Source organism: Vanessa cardui, chromosome 18, assembly GCF_905220365.1.
Source record: "Vanessa cardui chromosome 18, ilVanCard2.1, whole genome shotgun sequence".
NCBI lineage: Eukaryota > Metazoa > Arthropoda > Insecta > Lepidoptera > Nymphalidae > Vanessa > Vanessa cardui.
Genome location: NC_061140.1, coordinates 8,227,625 through 8,242,226, shown reverse-complemented (window position 1 = coordinate 8,242,226; position 14,602 = coordinate 8,227,625). Strand labels below are relative to the sequence as shown.

Here is a 14,602-nt window from a genome sequence, read left to right as displayed (position 1 = left end):
TTAAAAGATAGTAAAAGATAGTTTTTATCTTTATCTAAAGTCAACTTAACATCGAACGTAAAATACAAATAGCACATATGCAGTAGCATAGCACATCGTAATAAAAGTGTACAATTTTATTACAAGTTAGCCCCAATAATTAAGAATTATAATTTCATGTAAATATCTAAATCCAAATTAGCATAATACATTGAAAAGACCCCATTTTTACTAAGTTTACGATGTACCTACCTAATATAAACATAAACATCAACGGCCTGTAAATTTTCTACTATTGGGAAGGCCACCCTTGGTTGGTATCCCCAACCGGCACTGGAGCAGCATGATACATGTGGCACAATTTCGTTTAAATTAAACACATGCAGGTTTCCTCACGATATTTTCTTCCACGGCCGAGTATGAGGTGAATTATATAAACAAATTAAGCACATGAAAATGCAGTGGTGCTCATCCGACGTCTCTCAAGCGACTTTTTTATCTTTTTCAATAATTAAAATCTAAAAAACTGATGAATATAAGATATACAGTATAATATGTAAAAACTAAAGATTTCAGTTCAGTTCAAAACAGTTCAGTAACTTTATTTCACATGTTAACCGATGTTATTTTTCTATGACGTGATTACGTGTAATCAATAAAAAACAAATGAAAATAAATGAAAAAAAAAATATGTTCAAAAAATTTTGAATTCATATAAGTTATCCTAAAATTTTCAATCATGATTCCGTACAATAGTTATTGTAGATGCTCAAACGGCTATATTTAAAACGTTGTGTATCTGTACATAATAATGAATGGATTTCAGTAGAATTTGTGGTTCTAGGAAACCGTTGGAATTAATTTATCGCTATAACTGTTTGGAATTAATGCAGTTTTCAGAAAATCTTCGTGTATATTCAATGTTCGTGTTGTACTAAAATTTAAAATAATTACGTCTGTATCGCCATTATCTCAACGGTTTTGGGTTTGCTTAGCAATGTAAAAGTTACAGGCTTTAATTCTGGTTACCAAAATAAAATATTCTTTATTCAAATACTCTTATAATAGCACATTTGAATCCATACCATACAGTGTTATTTGAGTCAGTGAATTAAATGTCCTGCCCATAAAGCAGATTCTACTGAGAAACGGCAAGAACCCTTTAGTAACTCTTTTTCATCGTTTTGATAACAGCTTATATCAGTAAATTACAATTACAATTTTATATGTATGTGCATACCCTGCTTAATAATCCTTAATATAATCTTAAATGAGTAATATGCCTTATGGATTTGGGTTTTTGACATAAGCTTTAAATATTTTGATAGGATAAGTTAAGAATAGCTCCTAATACAAATTATAAAATGCTTGAATAAATGAAAAAAATATTCGATTACGTTAAATGTTCTCAAGCGATACGTAGCACTGCAGCGCTTTAAAATAATCTTTATAGATTTATCGGCGAATGTTCACCCTTGCACGTTAAGGTATTTATTCATATGTTATTGCTATACAATATTGACAATCTAATTAATAACATTTCCTAGAGTGCCTGTCAAGGTAAAGGTGGGAAGAAAACAGTAAAACGATACAATACAGGTGATATGATTATTTTTGTTTTTAATTTTAACGACTAATTTAATGTTGTAAGTGAATAGATGTTGCCTTCTTGGGGAGTTGGGCTAAAATTGTATTGATAGTTCCAGAGATAATCGAATTTAAATGAAAAGCAAACACGCTTGTCTGGTTTATTATCTTTATACGAGCTGTGCCTTCGTATTAGTGCGCGTTTGAATAGAATAAAATATTTTTTTCAGTTCGCTGATTTTACTAAAACATTATCTATTAGGCAGCCGAAGTGGCATGCGTGAAGGCGCACGGTACTGGTAAGTTACTCTTTATTACATCAGCTATCTGCCATTGAAAGTCCCGTCAAAATCAGTCCTGTCGTTAGACGTACAAAAATTGAAAAAAAAAATGTTATAAAACGATTATTTGAATAATAGAAAGAGACGATCAAATTTTATTACATGTATAGATATGTATATCATAATATATAATATATGTTACTCAAGCCCTCCTTAATGGTAAGATTGCGATGACACTGTGTATTTAGGAGGGTCACTGGATAATTTAGATTGGACTTGGTTAGTGATGCTGCGATTTATTTAGAAGTAAATAAAATTATTACATCACCACGACAAAGTCGGGACGAATAGCTAGTAATCGTATAGATTTCTTGTTAAGAGATAGTGATCATAAAAAAAAACATAAAAACAAATACAGTTAATTTTTATGAAGAGATGGAATCTTCGGAAAAGTTATTTGAAAATATTATATAATTGAACAGAATAAAACTTTTCTTGAAGTAAAAATATTTGAAATTTTAACAAAACATTGAAAGAAGTATGGCCATAATAAGGTGTGAGAAATGGATATATTCTTCTTTGTTCGTAAGATTTGTTACGATCTTCGCTTCAGATCCAAACGGAGGAAATTCTCATGAAACACTATCTCTAATGTAAAAGTTGCTCCAAGTTGGTTCGAGGACATGTCAGAAGTTGTCGACTTTTTGATGTGTGCAGCGACCAAGAATCCGATCATAAGTTACGAAGGTTCCATCGAAGTGTCTCTAAGAGGAAAACCGTTTCAAATATTACTAATATATATCTTTGTATCATTAGGAACTGATATTATTATTTGTAGATTTTACTCTAATAAACATTTTCGTTTTTTTTGTGACATAGGTGGCCAACGAGCATAAGGTTCACCTGATAGAAAGTGACTACCACCGCCCATGGACATCTGCAACACCAGGGGACTTGCAGGTGCATTGCCGGCCTTTAACGAAGGAGTACGCTTTTTTCTTGAAGGTTCCCATGTCGTATCGGTTCGAAAAAAACGTGTGTGTGTGCGAGGCAGAAGATGTCTAAAAATCGCGCTGTTGTGGATTTTCATTTCAACAATTTAATTTGAATATCCTTTTATTTGTACTTGTAAATGATTAAACTTTATCACTGGTGTAAATTGTGGATTCAACTGATATATATTGAAGTATTTGTTTGCTTAATACATATCACAAAGATTATTATTATTAATAGTAATTGCTACTAATGCTAATATTAGCGACGCGGGTTTTGCACTGATGCGATTTACTACTAAATATTATATAAATATAATTTTGTACTAAGGCATTATGTAGATTTCTGTCAGTGGAAAAATTTAGAGTTGTATCATTAGTTCAGGAGATTACAAACAAACCAACCGACCTCGCTTTAACAGTAGTATAAATTTACATTAAGTTTATCTCATGAAGATGTTAGTTTACTTCATGACGAACTTTCATAAATAAATTTTATTTTTTCTCGTAATAATTTAAGTTATTAAGTAATTCTTTTTTAATTCGTTCTTTGAAAAACTGCAAGTCAGTAATAAAAACTAAACATACAACAACTAAACTTTCTTGTTGTAATTCCTTATTAGGCTTACAGTATAATACTGCAAGAATTATGATAACATAATTATGAATAAAATAAACTTTACTTAAAATTAATTATATTATGTTTAAAAATAGTAACAAATGTATGCCACGCTTTGGGGTAACGCTACAGATATTCAAATACAAAATAATATTTTCATTACACCAAAAAGGTCTGTCTGGTCTATTTATAATCTTGGAGCTTCAGGCAATTCGGAATGTATACAATGAAATAATGTATCTTCATAGTGATATATGTACATTATTATAATGTGTATTTATGGAACAGTAGACTATATGATTGCCAGCCGAAAATGAACCCTAATAACCTGGCATTAAGGCTTATTAGTGCATGTTAATCTAACAATAAAATCAGCAATTATCATTGTTCAAACACAAAAGGTAAAATTATACTTATATCACCCAAGTTTCCCGCTCCGAAAAGTTGATACATCCCTCGTTTCGATAATAGACTTCTATAGAATATTTTAACTTTTCCTCTAGTTAATTAAAATCTTACTACACAATTTGAGAAATTTATTTAGTTCGAGAAAAAAGTTCCCGTTAAATTTCTCAGTGGTTGGCGGTATCTACATTCCGATTCGGTGTTTAATTTTACATTCAATTTAATTATTTATAATGATAAATGCGCCATTGTCTATGGATAGTAATGACCAATTACCATAAATTGGTTTATTTGCCTGTTCACCTACCTATGTCGAAGAAAAGGAACATAAATCCTATCAACATAACTAAATTCAGTATAAAATATACCATTGCCACGATACGCAAGGATACAGAATGATTTCTTATATAAAAAAATAAACCAAACATTACAATTCCGGATTCGTTTAAAAATGTAAAGTCGGATCCGCGTCACTGCCACCAGAAAAGTAGGAAATGCATTTATAAATTAGATTTTCAACCCTCCGGCGCCGTTATCATGTCTTCGACCTTGCCTTTTAACCCCCGGTCACATGCGGAGATTTTGGAATCCCCCTTTGTCTATGTCATTTGATTTTCTATTTGCAAAACGTTTTCAGTTTATTCATTGATTACATTTGCGAGCACAAGGGATGACCCTTTTTCAAAAATTCCTGTTTTGTCACTATCTCTCCAATATAAGCACGGTTAAGTGCGAAAGGAACAAAGCATGTGGAGTTATTTATTTAATATTTTGTTAATTACGAGACGAATGTAGCTAATATATATTTTTAAGGAAACAACAAATTTACTTTTTTACCTCGCCATATGAAACTAGATTGTATTTTGATATTCTATATTTAAGAGTAAAGGAACAAAATAAAAACTCCTTTTGGACGATGAAAGTGAGAAAAAACGGCGTATCATTACTCGTTATAATTAGAAAAATATGGAAATACGCAATCAGCGGCTTCAAAGCGTCAACCATTCCATCTACATTTGCAGAAAAAAAATATACACGGAAAGCCCATAAAGAAGTGCAGTTTAGAGGCATCTCGTGTTTTTCAATCCCAGAGCCCTCTCTCCCCCAGCAATAAAGAACTATAGTCTATAATATACCCAAAGACAATCCCAATCTGCCAATGTTGGCGCGAAAATTACTTCCTTATTTTTATTGGCTTAAGAGACAGAAAACAATATGTTGGAAGTTGGCGGTTGGTTGTTTGTCAATGAACAAAAAACACGAGAAAAGCGGTGCGGTTTCAAATGGTGGTTTCGTTCACACTCGATTTAGTACGTAAATTGCAGTTCGCCTCTGAGTTAACACGAGTCAGATACAGATATCACAAATAATACATTCTAATCCCAGGAAGGATTTCGAATAACCTACAACAACAAACGATTTTTACTTTTAATGCAAATGGAAAAAAATACTTCTGAGGAAATTTCGTTCGAACAGAATAACATTTCTCTGAAAGGTTTCGATAATTTGTAAGGATTTAGTGAAATCCAAAATGGGCGGGCAGGAACCTAGTGGACATGTATTTATCTTCATCCCATGTACCCTTTGGAGGGTGAACAAATTGAATAAAATGGTTAAATCGCCCGCTAGTGATTGCTCATCCAACATTCCGCCGTTACGTTCAAAACTTAAAAAAATATATTCGAAAATGGAATATCATGTCTGTTACTGTAAATTAAAAAAAAAAAAAACACTTAAACATCATCGATGGAAAGCGCGGCTTAAATCCTTTAGAGTGCTCATTTTATGACGCGGCAATATTTTCCCTCATAATGGCGTAGAACAACCGAATCGTCTGCTTCTGTTTATAACACTGTAACGGTTCGCTGTGCCGAAACTAATGATAATGTAATTAGCTCCGTCTGATCCTAATGGGATTAAAATTTGCTACAGTTACATTCCATAAAAGACCTACTACGTCTGTTATGAGAGGAGTTAAGTGATATGAGGTATCCCGGCCTGTATCAGTCCATTGTTCAAATTGTGGGGGAAATGTAAAAAGAAAAAGCGGTAACATAAGGTAATGAACACAGAGAGGTTTAATACATAGTCTAGACTGTTCCACGCGGAGACGAGCCTTATTTTCCTCTCTTGCTTATATGGTGCTAAAACGTTGTGATCAAAAGGTTGTTTTACTAATAGACTATTGGCTTTTGTTTTCAACATTTTTTTTATTTTGTGATATCTATGTCATCGAAAATTTAATTTGTTATGAAACTTTATTAGTAAACTTGATAAATATACGCTATGATAATTATAAGCGACCTCAGTGTTATACCCCAAAAATATAATCAACAAATTGTTTATAATTATATTAATTGATTAAACGTATAACAATGTTTAATTGTATAAAGAGTGTTCGAATTTATTGTAAAAGTAAAAATATTTGTACATCAAAAATGTTTAGGCCTTTGAAAATTCACCACAGCATCATCTCTAAACGTAAGAGGCGTGAAATGAGATGCTATAATTGCTTCATATTTACGAACCGGGCGAGGTGGAAAAATTGGCCAATTACTTCGGGAAACTTGTGCAGGTCACGTTCCATGTATTTAATTAGACAAGTGTTGAATTTCTATTTACGTACCGTTTTCATTATGTGGCGGAAAATTTTCGTTAACATTTTTTATCTATAAAAATAAATTCGATGTTTAAATTTATTTATCTTCTATAAATTTTACTTATTGTAAAACATGTTTTTTTAAATTATTGAAAACGAAAATGGATTTGAAAATGGAATGTAATTTTTACTCGTAAATATAAACCATCGTTCATAATAATGTATTTAATTAAAAGGCAAATTAATTAAATACATTATACCGAATGAAGTGACATCAAAATGACGTCACACGATTAAAAAATTGAAACACTAAACATCAATCGCTAACATAAAACTTACCGATAAAGTGATTGAAGTCTTAATCAGCGAAAAAATAGAGTTAGTGACCTGACGAGTCGGCTTATCCATATAAATGAAGTGGCCATATTAACGAAGGGTGTCTGGGGATGAGATTGCAAAGAATCAGCATTAAATGTAGGGGTAACTGCACCCAATCCGTTTGAATGGACCGTCATTGATTTATAGTTGTAATATAGTCCACTAGAGGAAGTGCTAAGAATTGAAATTCTTGGATTTCTTTGATTCCATTTGAAAATTTGAGACTACCATTTTCTTATGTGATATTGAAATTTTCACACGACGTTTATAAAATTATAATGTAACGGTGGAAGTATTTTGCTAAATTGAAATTGTAGATTTTGATGGTGATGAAGTGTTTGTAGTTAATGATATTAATATTTGTATGTGTGTGTTACAAGTAACCAGAATACAGAATATACATACAGAATATTATATTTATCGTTATCAATAATGAAAAATCTATTTACAGCTATGCTTTACTAATATTGAGTGATTCGGAGGATATTTTTTAAATCTAGTTTACACATATTTTTTGCATTCTAATTATTTACATTGTTAATGAATACCATTCAGATTTTAAATATATTTATAACATGTAATCTTCCAATTTTTAGTATGTATGTATGTAGTTGTTGTAGGAGTTTGAAAATTATAATCAGTGACGATGGAAACAAAATGAAACAACTAGAAAATAGTCTTTCGAGATAATTCTTTGTTTCATTTGTTTTACATATCTACATACAAATTTTAAAACGAAGCTAAATTATACAACGACATTTGTATACATTTCTCAATGATATTTTGTATCAACATGTTGCCATACAATTATTTGATTAGTACTTATGTATTTTTATAGCAATACAATTTTATTTAATAGCAATACTTTATCCAGACTATATTTAATAAAAGTGTTGTAACAACTCATTATAATTACAACAATAATTTTCGCGCGAACATTTAACGGGTAAAAAATTAATAAACATCCTCAACGCAAAACCGTGAATTTGCAAAATCATATTTTACACAGTAATTATTAATACAAATCACGTACAGTAAAGCTTGGTGATTATGAATGGCTGTAATAAGTTTTATAATTACCGTTTCGCGTAATTTATTTGCCCGTTATAAATATTCGGGTAAACACGTCGACATATCTGGCGCACCTCAATAAAGCGGTTATAATAATGAAACATCGTCGGATCGACGTCGACAAAAACAATTTGTCGAACATCGTTGGAATGTCGATAATTAAACAAACCAGCACTAGCTATTTCGCTTGCGCCGCGGATAGATCCATATATTCCGCTTCTATTTTACTTTTTAATCCGAACGGCTATGAATCTATTCACTGGTATAAATAACTGCAGAGGGAATAGAGTTCATCGATATCGATGAAAATCAGTGACAATAAATCGTCGATATCTATAGGTCGTAAAGATGACGAGAACAAGAGAGCGGCCCTATGGCTTAGCGATAAAAAAAAGTAAATGGAACACCAGTCGATGTGATACGTTGGGATTAAGAGGCGAACATCAATAAGTAGCTTTCAAAATTCCGCGCACACCGGGAAGAGAGAGGCGCAGGAAAAAATTGAAAGGCGCTTCAAATATGTCGTTAGAATATTAAATGGTTGAATGCTGAATAATGCAATGAGTGCCTTACGAATGATATAACTGTGATCATTGTTGAAGTTATTTGCAAACCATTAGTTGATAACGAAGTTTGAATTTCGGATAATGCGACAACATTTCTTTACGTTGATTTTAATTTGTTTTAGAATAGCAGATTAGGTGATCTAATATATTATTTATATACACTGACTGACTGACAACCATTCGCTAGATATCCACCAAACTATGATAGAAAATAAAATATTGTTCCATAACTACCTCGTATAGGTAATCTATCCCAAGTACTCAAGGATATAAACTAAAATAAACATTGTAATTTTTTGTTACCACGATAGAAATATTTTTTTAAATATATTTATAATATCAATTGAATATTTAGAAATATTGTATATTTTTAAGTAAAAAGGTCTTTTTAAAACTGAGTTCTGTTTTTGATATATTATTGGATCATAATATTCTAGATATAAGATCAAACTAAGTTATTGTATAACGGATAGAATAACACGGTATCTGTGTTACCTATAAGTCCAATAGTATATTGATTCGTACACAAAAACAGACCAGGGATAATCTCGGATAATCATGCCGAAAACTGAAGGATATACCTCTAAGCTACCCAATACCCCTATATTTAGACATGCAATCCTCTTAATGTACAAACGAGTTCGTATATTTTAAGCCGTTTAATGTTTTAATAGATTTAAATTTTAAACGAGGCATACGTATATCGTAACTTCAATGTAAAATTGTCCGTGAATTTAACAAGTCTAAAAAGAGCGCGGATTCCTCTGTCCGATGAGATTTTTACAGCGCATTTCGTATTAACGTATTTCATCGATATTCTATATATTTTACGTATTAATAAGTAATGTGTTAATTGTTCCTAGAAAATAATGTCGCAACAAAAATAATATTAGTTTATTCGTAGATACAAAAGCTATCGGTTAGGAAATGAAACTACCGTGACGAGATCAATCATTTAAATATTAAAATATGTTTTAAATGTTTTCAATTTAAAAAAAGTAAGTAATCAATGTCAAAAAATCAACATATAAGTAATCTCTCAATCTCAAAGCAGCACGTTTAGAATGTGAATTAAACTGTACTTTAACTATGTTGCAAGCATGTAGAACTCTTAATAGACCTTAAGTGTGAATACAAAAGTATAATGGCGTTAAGGGGTGTTTACTGCCTCCACTTACTATCTCTAATGGGCCATGTGCACTTTATTGTCTAAAATTGCATTTCCCAGATGAAAATTCCAATCCTTTTTTGTCTTTACGACAAAACGGTACTAAAAATTCATGGGAGTTTACGCACTCGAAATTGAAGGAGTGAGTTGTTGTGTTTATTCGTAATATGTGTATATTGCTTGTTATGTACAGTTGACAAAATATATTTGCTTTATATTTTTCGTCCATGTTTTTTTTTCTTACAAAATGTTTTGAAGTTTTACGAATCGATTACATTTAACATTTAGATTTAAGATTTTTACAAAAATCTATGACGACCAAGATACTAACATTTTATTTTCCCTTTTTTTCAGGCAATATTTTTTTAACTTTTACAGCCCGATTACATCTAGACTTAAGATTGGTTAAAATTTTTCGACAAGTAAGCACAACGATGCTAAACATATTTTTATTGGCTGAAATTAGGATCTGCAATTTTGCCTTATAAGCTAGCCAATCAATAGCAGGAAATAAGGCACATTGAAAATCTTCTCCATATCACAATGCAGCACACGACCCATTAAATTCACTTATCATTATAGAAAGGATTTCCTTGGGCTGTTCACATTACATTAACTTTTTACACGGCGACGCGCCCCTTAAATATATATATCATGACGGTTGGGGTGAGTTTGTGAGAATTATTATAATAGAATTATAATAATAATGAATTGGAAATTTATTATTAGTTTGATAATCATTAATAATTATGAATACTAGCACTTACTTGTCGGTGATTCTTGCGTTATCTTTATTGCGTTAGTATACATGGTGTTCTATATAAAGAAGTAAATTAAGAATATATGGCTTTCACTGACCATTTGCCACCTTGTCTTTGTGCGCATAAAACAATACTATAGTTGTTTTTTTACATCTTGTTATTACGACATACTTCACATAATTCTCATGGGTCGGACTTAAACATTGTGTAACCATTATCTCAGTGTAGTCGTAAAATGCTACATATATTAAATTAATTTTCAGAAATAACTAAGTAATATTGTAAATTTTCGTCTCCAATTTTTCTTGGACCACCTGATGGTAAGTTGTCACGACCGCGTATAGATAGCTCTGTAATATATTTAAACGATGATCTGTAATATATTTATATGATGTAAAGAATCATCATCGATGCGTTACAAACCATTTCACTGTGTTGTTATGCCCTTTTGTGCCTGTAGTTACCCGGCCTCACCCTTCAAACCAGAACAAACAATATCAAGTATTTCTGATTAGCGGTAGAATATCCGATGAGTGGGTGGTACCCAGGCGGGTTTTCACAAAATCCTACCGCCAAGTATCCAAATATTCAGCTAATTATAAAACGTGAATTATGAATCATAACACGAGCGATGGCTATCTTAATCTCTTATTAGCATATTACATTATAATGAATAACATAAATTAATCGTGTATTTACTAAATTAGTAACTAAATTACTTTATTTTATGGTCCTTTGTTTTATGCTGTACAAGATCTCATAAGATAAAAGTAGCAATAATAATTACATTACAAGTTAATTAATATGAGCAGAGATGGCCCAGTGGTTAGAACACGTGCATCTTAACTCAGGTTCAAACCCAGGCAAGCACCACTGAATATTCATGTGTTTAATTAGTGTTTATAATTTATCTCCTGCTCGTCGGTGAAGGAAAACATCGTAAGGAAACCATGTGTCTAATTTCATCGAAATTCTGCCACGTATGCATTCCACCAACCCGCATTGGAACCGCGTGGTGGATTATGTTCCAACCCCTCTCCTTAATGGAAGAGGAGGCCTTATCCCAGCAGTAAGAAATTTACAGGCTGTTGCTGTTATTTGTACTTTTACTTTAAGTTAATTAAACTAATAAAACAACTTCTAACTAAATACTTGATACTCCCACAAATAGCGTTTTCGAAAGAGAACAGATAAATAAAATCAGTTAAAATTTCTCTAATACATATTACTCTCATATATATTACCAGTTATATTATATAACTATTATATATAGGGCTTCGTCCGCGTGTGGAGGTGGGCCATGCATGGATAGCGTTAGGAAAGAAAAATAAAGGGCTATTTTACACGATATTTAATTATTTTAATTGAAGAATTGAGGTTAGCAGCACCAAATATTGTACGTAAGAAATAAGTTAATGCCACGAATTCCAACGAATTGACACTTTAAACGTTGTTTTAGAAAAGTAATAGAAAAAACGCACAAATCATTTTTAATATAACATCGTGTTATGCAAATAATTTATTTTATAAGTGGGTGACTCCCTTTTTAATTTCAAAATATCAAATATTATTTTGATATCTCTCACGTATCAAATCTTCGATTGCATCGTTTCGATAAAACCATACTAAAGTTATTTAAAACAAATAGTATATCAAAATTCATGCTTCGATGCAACATATTCGTATAAACAAGTCATATGCGAAACGTCTTGTTAGTTTCAAGTCTATGATCACGTTCTTGCACGCTTATTTACGAAGCTGTCACGATACCAAGCAACCCCACTATATATCAATGTTATATATTAGCCTAATATTTTAAAGCCTTTATGAACTAGTTCCTAGTTCGTGGCTTTACTTGGGTACGATATCTCGCTTTGATTTTATCGTAGTATTCATAATATTTATGAATTCGAGACGATATTTGAAATAATACTAAACTAATAATTTTTATATACTTATATGACTATTATAATATTCTTTCCTTTTGAAAAATATATTATTATCAGTATGAAGTTTCTTAACAATTCTATTGAAAAGACAGTATCCTTGAGACTAGGATGATACCCAAAATTATATGCGTAAAAAGCAGGAGAACTTATCCTAGATAAATAGATATATCTTCTTGGAGTTAGCTTCTTTTGGTTAGCTTAATCAACCCCATATTAAATACATTGAGATATAATATGAAAAATAAAAATATTATTATTTATCATATACATATTTTTGAAAAATATTATTATTAAAATATCGAAAGATAGCATTAAATTTTGTTTTCTTTTTTTAATTTTCATTAAGAATTCCCCGCTAAGTTGGCGTGGAACACGGTCTAAGATCTTGGCGTGTTCTTGAGGTTAGCGTCATAACTTAGCGTTCCTATTGCTTGAGCCAAATTTATGTTCCAATAAATTTTTTAACTTAACTTTTTGGCAAGTATGTCGTGAGCTTGTATCTGCTTAATATTAAAAGGAATATTTCTGATGAATATTTTTACTGCATCACAAAAAAAATGTATTTTATACGTCGAATGTGCTTAAATTTAAATTCTTTTATTTTTATAAGGTTAAAAATTCAAACATTATAATTTCTTAAGGAATCAAATTAATTGAGATTACTATTATTCCTATATACTCCTTATAAGCTAATCCCTTGTGTTAGGAGTGGGGATGACAATAGCCGAAGGGGTCAGGATCGATTCTGCCTTTGATTGATTTGATCACTTTTTACATCGCTACGCGGTCCAAAACCGTCGCGCTATTGACGCTTGAAATTTGATTTAAATGCTCATTTTAAAATGATGGCATAAATATAATTCTTTTGGGAGTGTTATCATCTCTTCAGTAAAGTTAGCCGCATCGAAAAGGATATTACAGGCCATAAATTGTTATTATACTGTGTCGATAGTACATTAAGCTTCATCGATCCCCGACGAGCAAATTGGCCGACTTATTTCACATTTTCCATCATAATACCGTAACATCGACTGTGAGAGGACACGACGCTTATAGCAATTTATTCGACGTCGATGGGCACAAACAGTGTCCTTCTAATCGACATTTTAGATTTACGAGACCGGTAAAGCGAAGGATTAAAAAGGGCAACGCGATCAAGTATATCCACACATCCGACGTGAATATAAGGCTGTAAATGAGGCGGAATTCAGGGGCTTACGTCATTCGAATCTCCGCGTTTGTCATTATTAAAGGAAACATTTACTAAGGAAAACGTTTTCTGCATTGCAATCGTAGCAATTTTATATATTAACAGATTAATCTTCGTCAGTACGTTTTACTTTCTTACAGCAAATATTTTTAGCTCGATGTACGACGAGCTTGCCCTTTTAATTATCCACATTCCGGGTGGACAATTTGTCCGCTGGCTTTCGGCCCGGATATTAATTTCGATACATTGTCCCTACCCGGCTGGAACGACGACCATTATTTTCGGCCCACAAGACACGATTTAAACGCTTCTATCAACGACTAAATTTATAATGATTATAATCGAAAACGCTGAAGGAGCGAAGTTGTGTTTGCTTATAACTATGTCTTAAACAAATAATATTCTTGTACATTTTATATTCTATTCTATTCTATCAAAAATAGATTTCGTTAATATTCTTATTTTCCTGACAAATTACATTAATTTGTAAATTTCGACAAAAATCGGATTCGATGGGACGAAAAATTTAACTTCAAACGACTTCGCTTAGATATGTTTTAGATAAAGATTATTTATACAGTGTCTTATTTTACAAATCCAATTTCCGCGTGAATACACGGGCTGGTTGTAAATAACGCAGACAAAGCTTCGCAAGAATCGCGTACCGTTCGATACATTATGCAGACCACGCTTCGTTGCGCCGAGCAATGAGCTCTGTAAATATACCGGGCACATCTGAACGACGTTTTTCCACTTCCTAACATTTTTTCCACTAACTTTACACACTTTTAAAAGCAGTTCTAAAACTTTCGAGTGATTGAAGTAGCTTAGTAACTTAGTTTCTGTTTAATTTCAATATAGAACAATGAGAGATTAAAGCGCTCTTCAAAAGAACAAACGTTTAAGCCGTTATAAGCCGAATAGTATTATATTATCTGTTTCCGTATATTGCACGATAGCAGTTTCTGTATCGTTAGTTTTGAAGGATGGTCGCGTTAACTTCACAACAAACAGTTCTCCCCTCTGATAAAATCATG

The 14,602-nt window shown here is 31.8% G+C and overlaps 1 protein-coding gene across 1 annotated transcript in view; it reads right to left on the bottom strand.

The window, feature by feature from the left end:
* LOC124537176 (semaphorin-1A) overlaps window positions 1–14,602 on the bottom strand; it is a 348,540-nt gene that overhangs the window by 122,812 nt on the left and 211,126 nt on the right. The window lies entirely within an intron of this gene.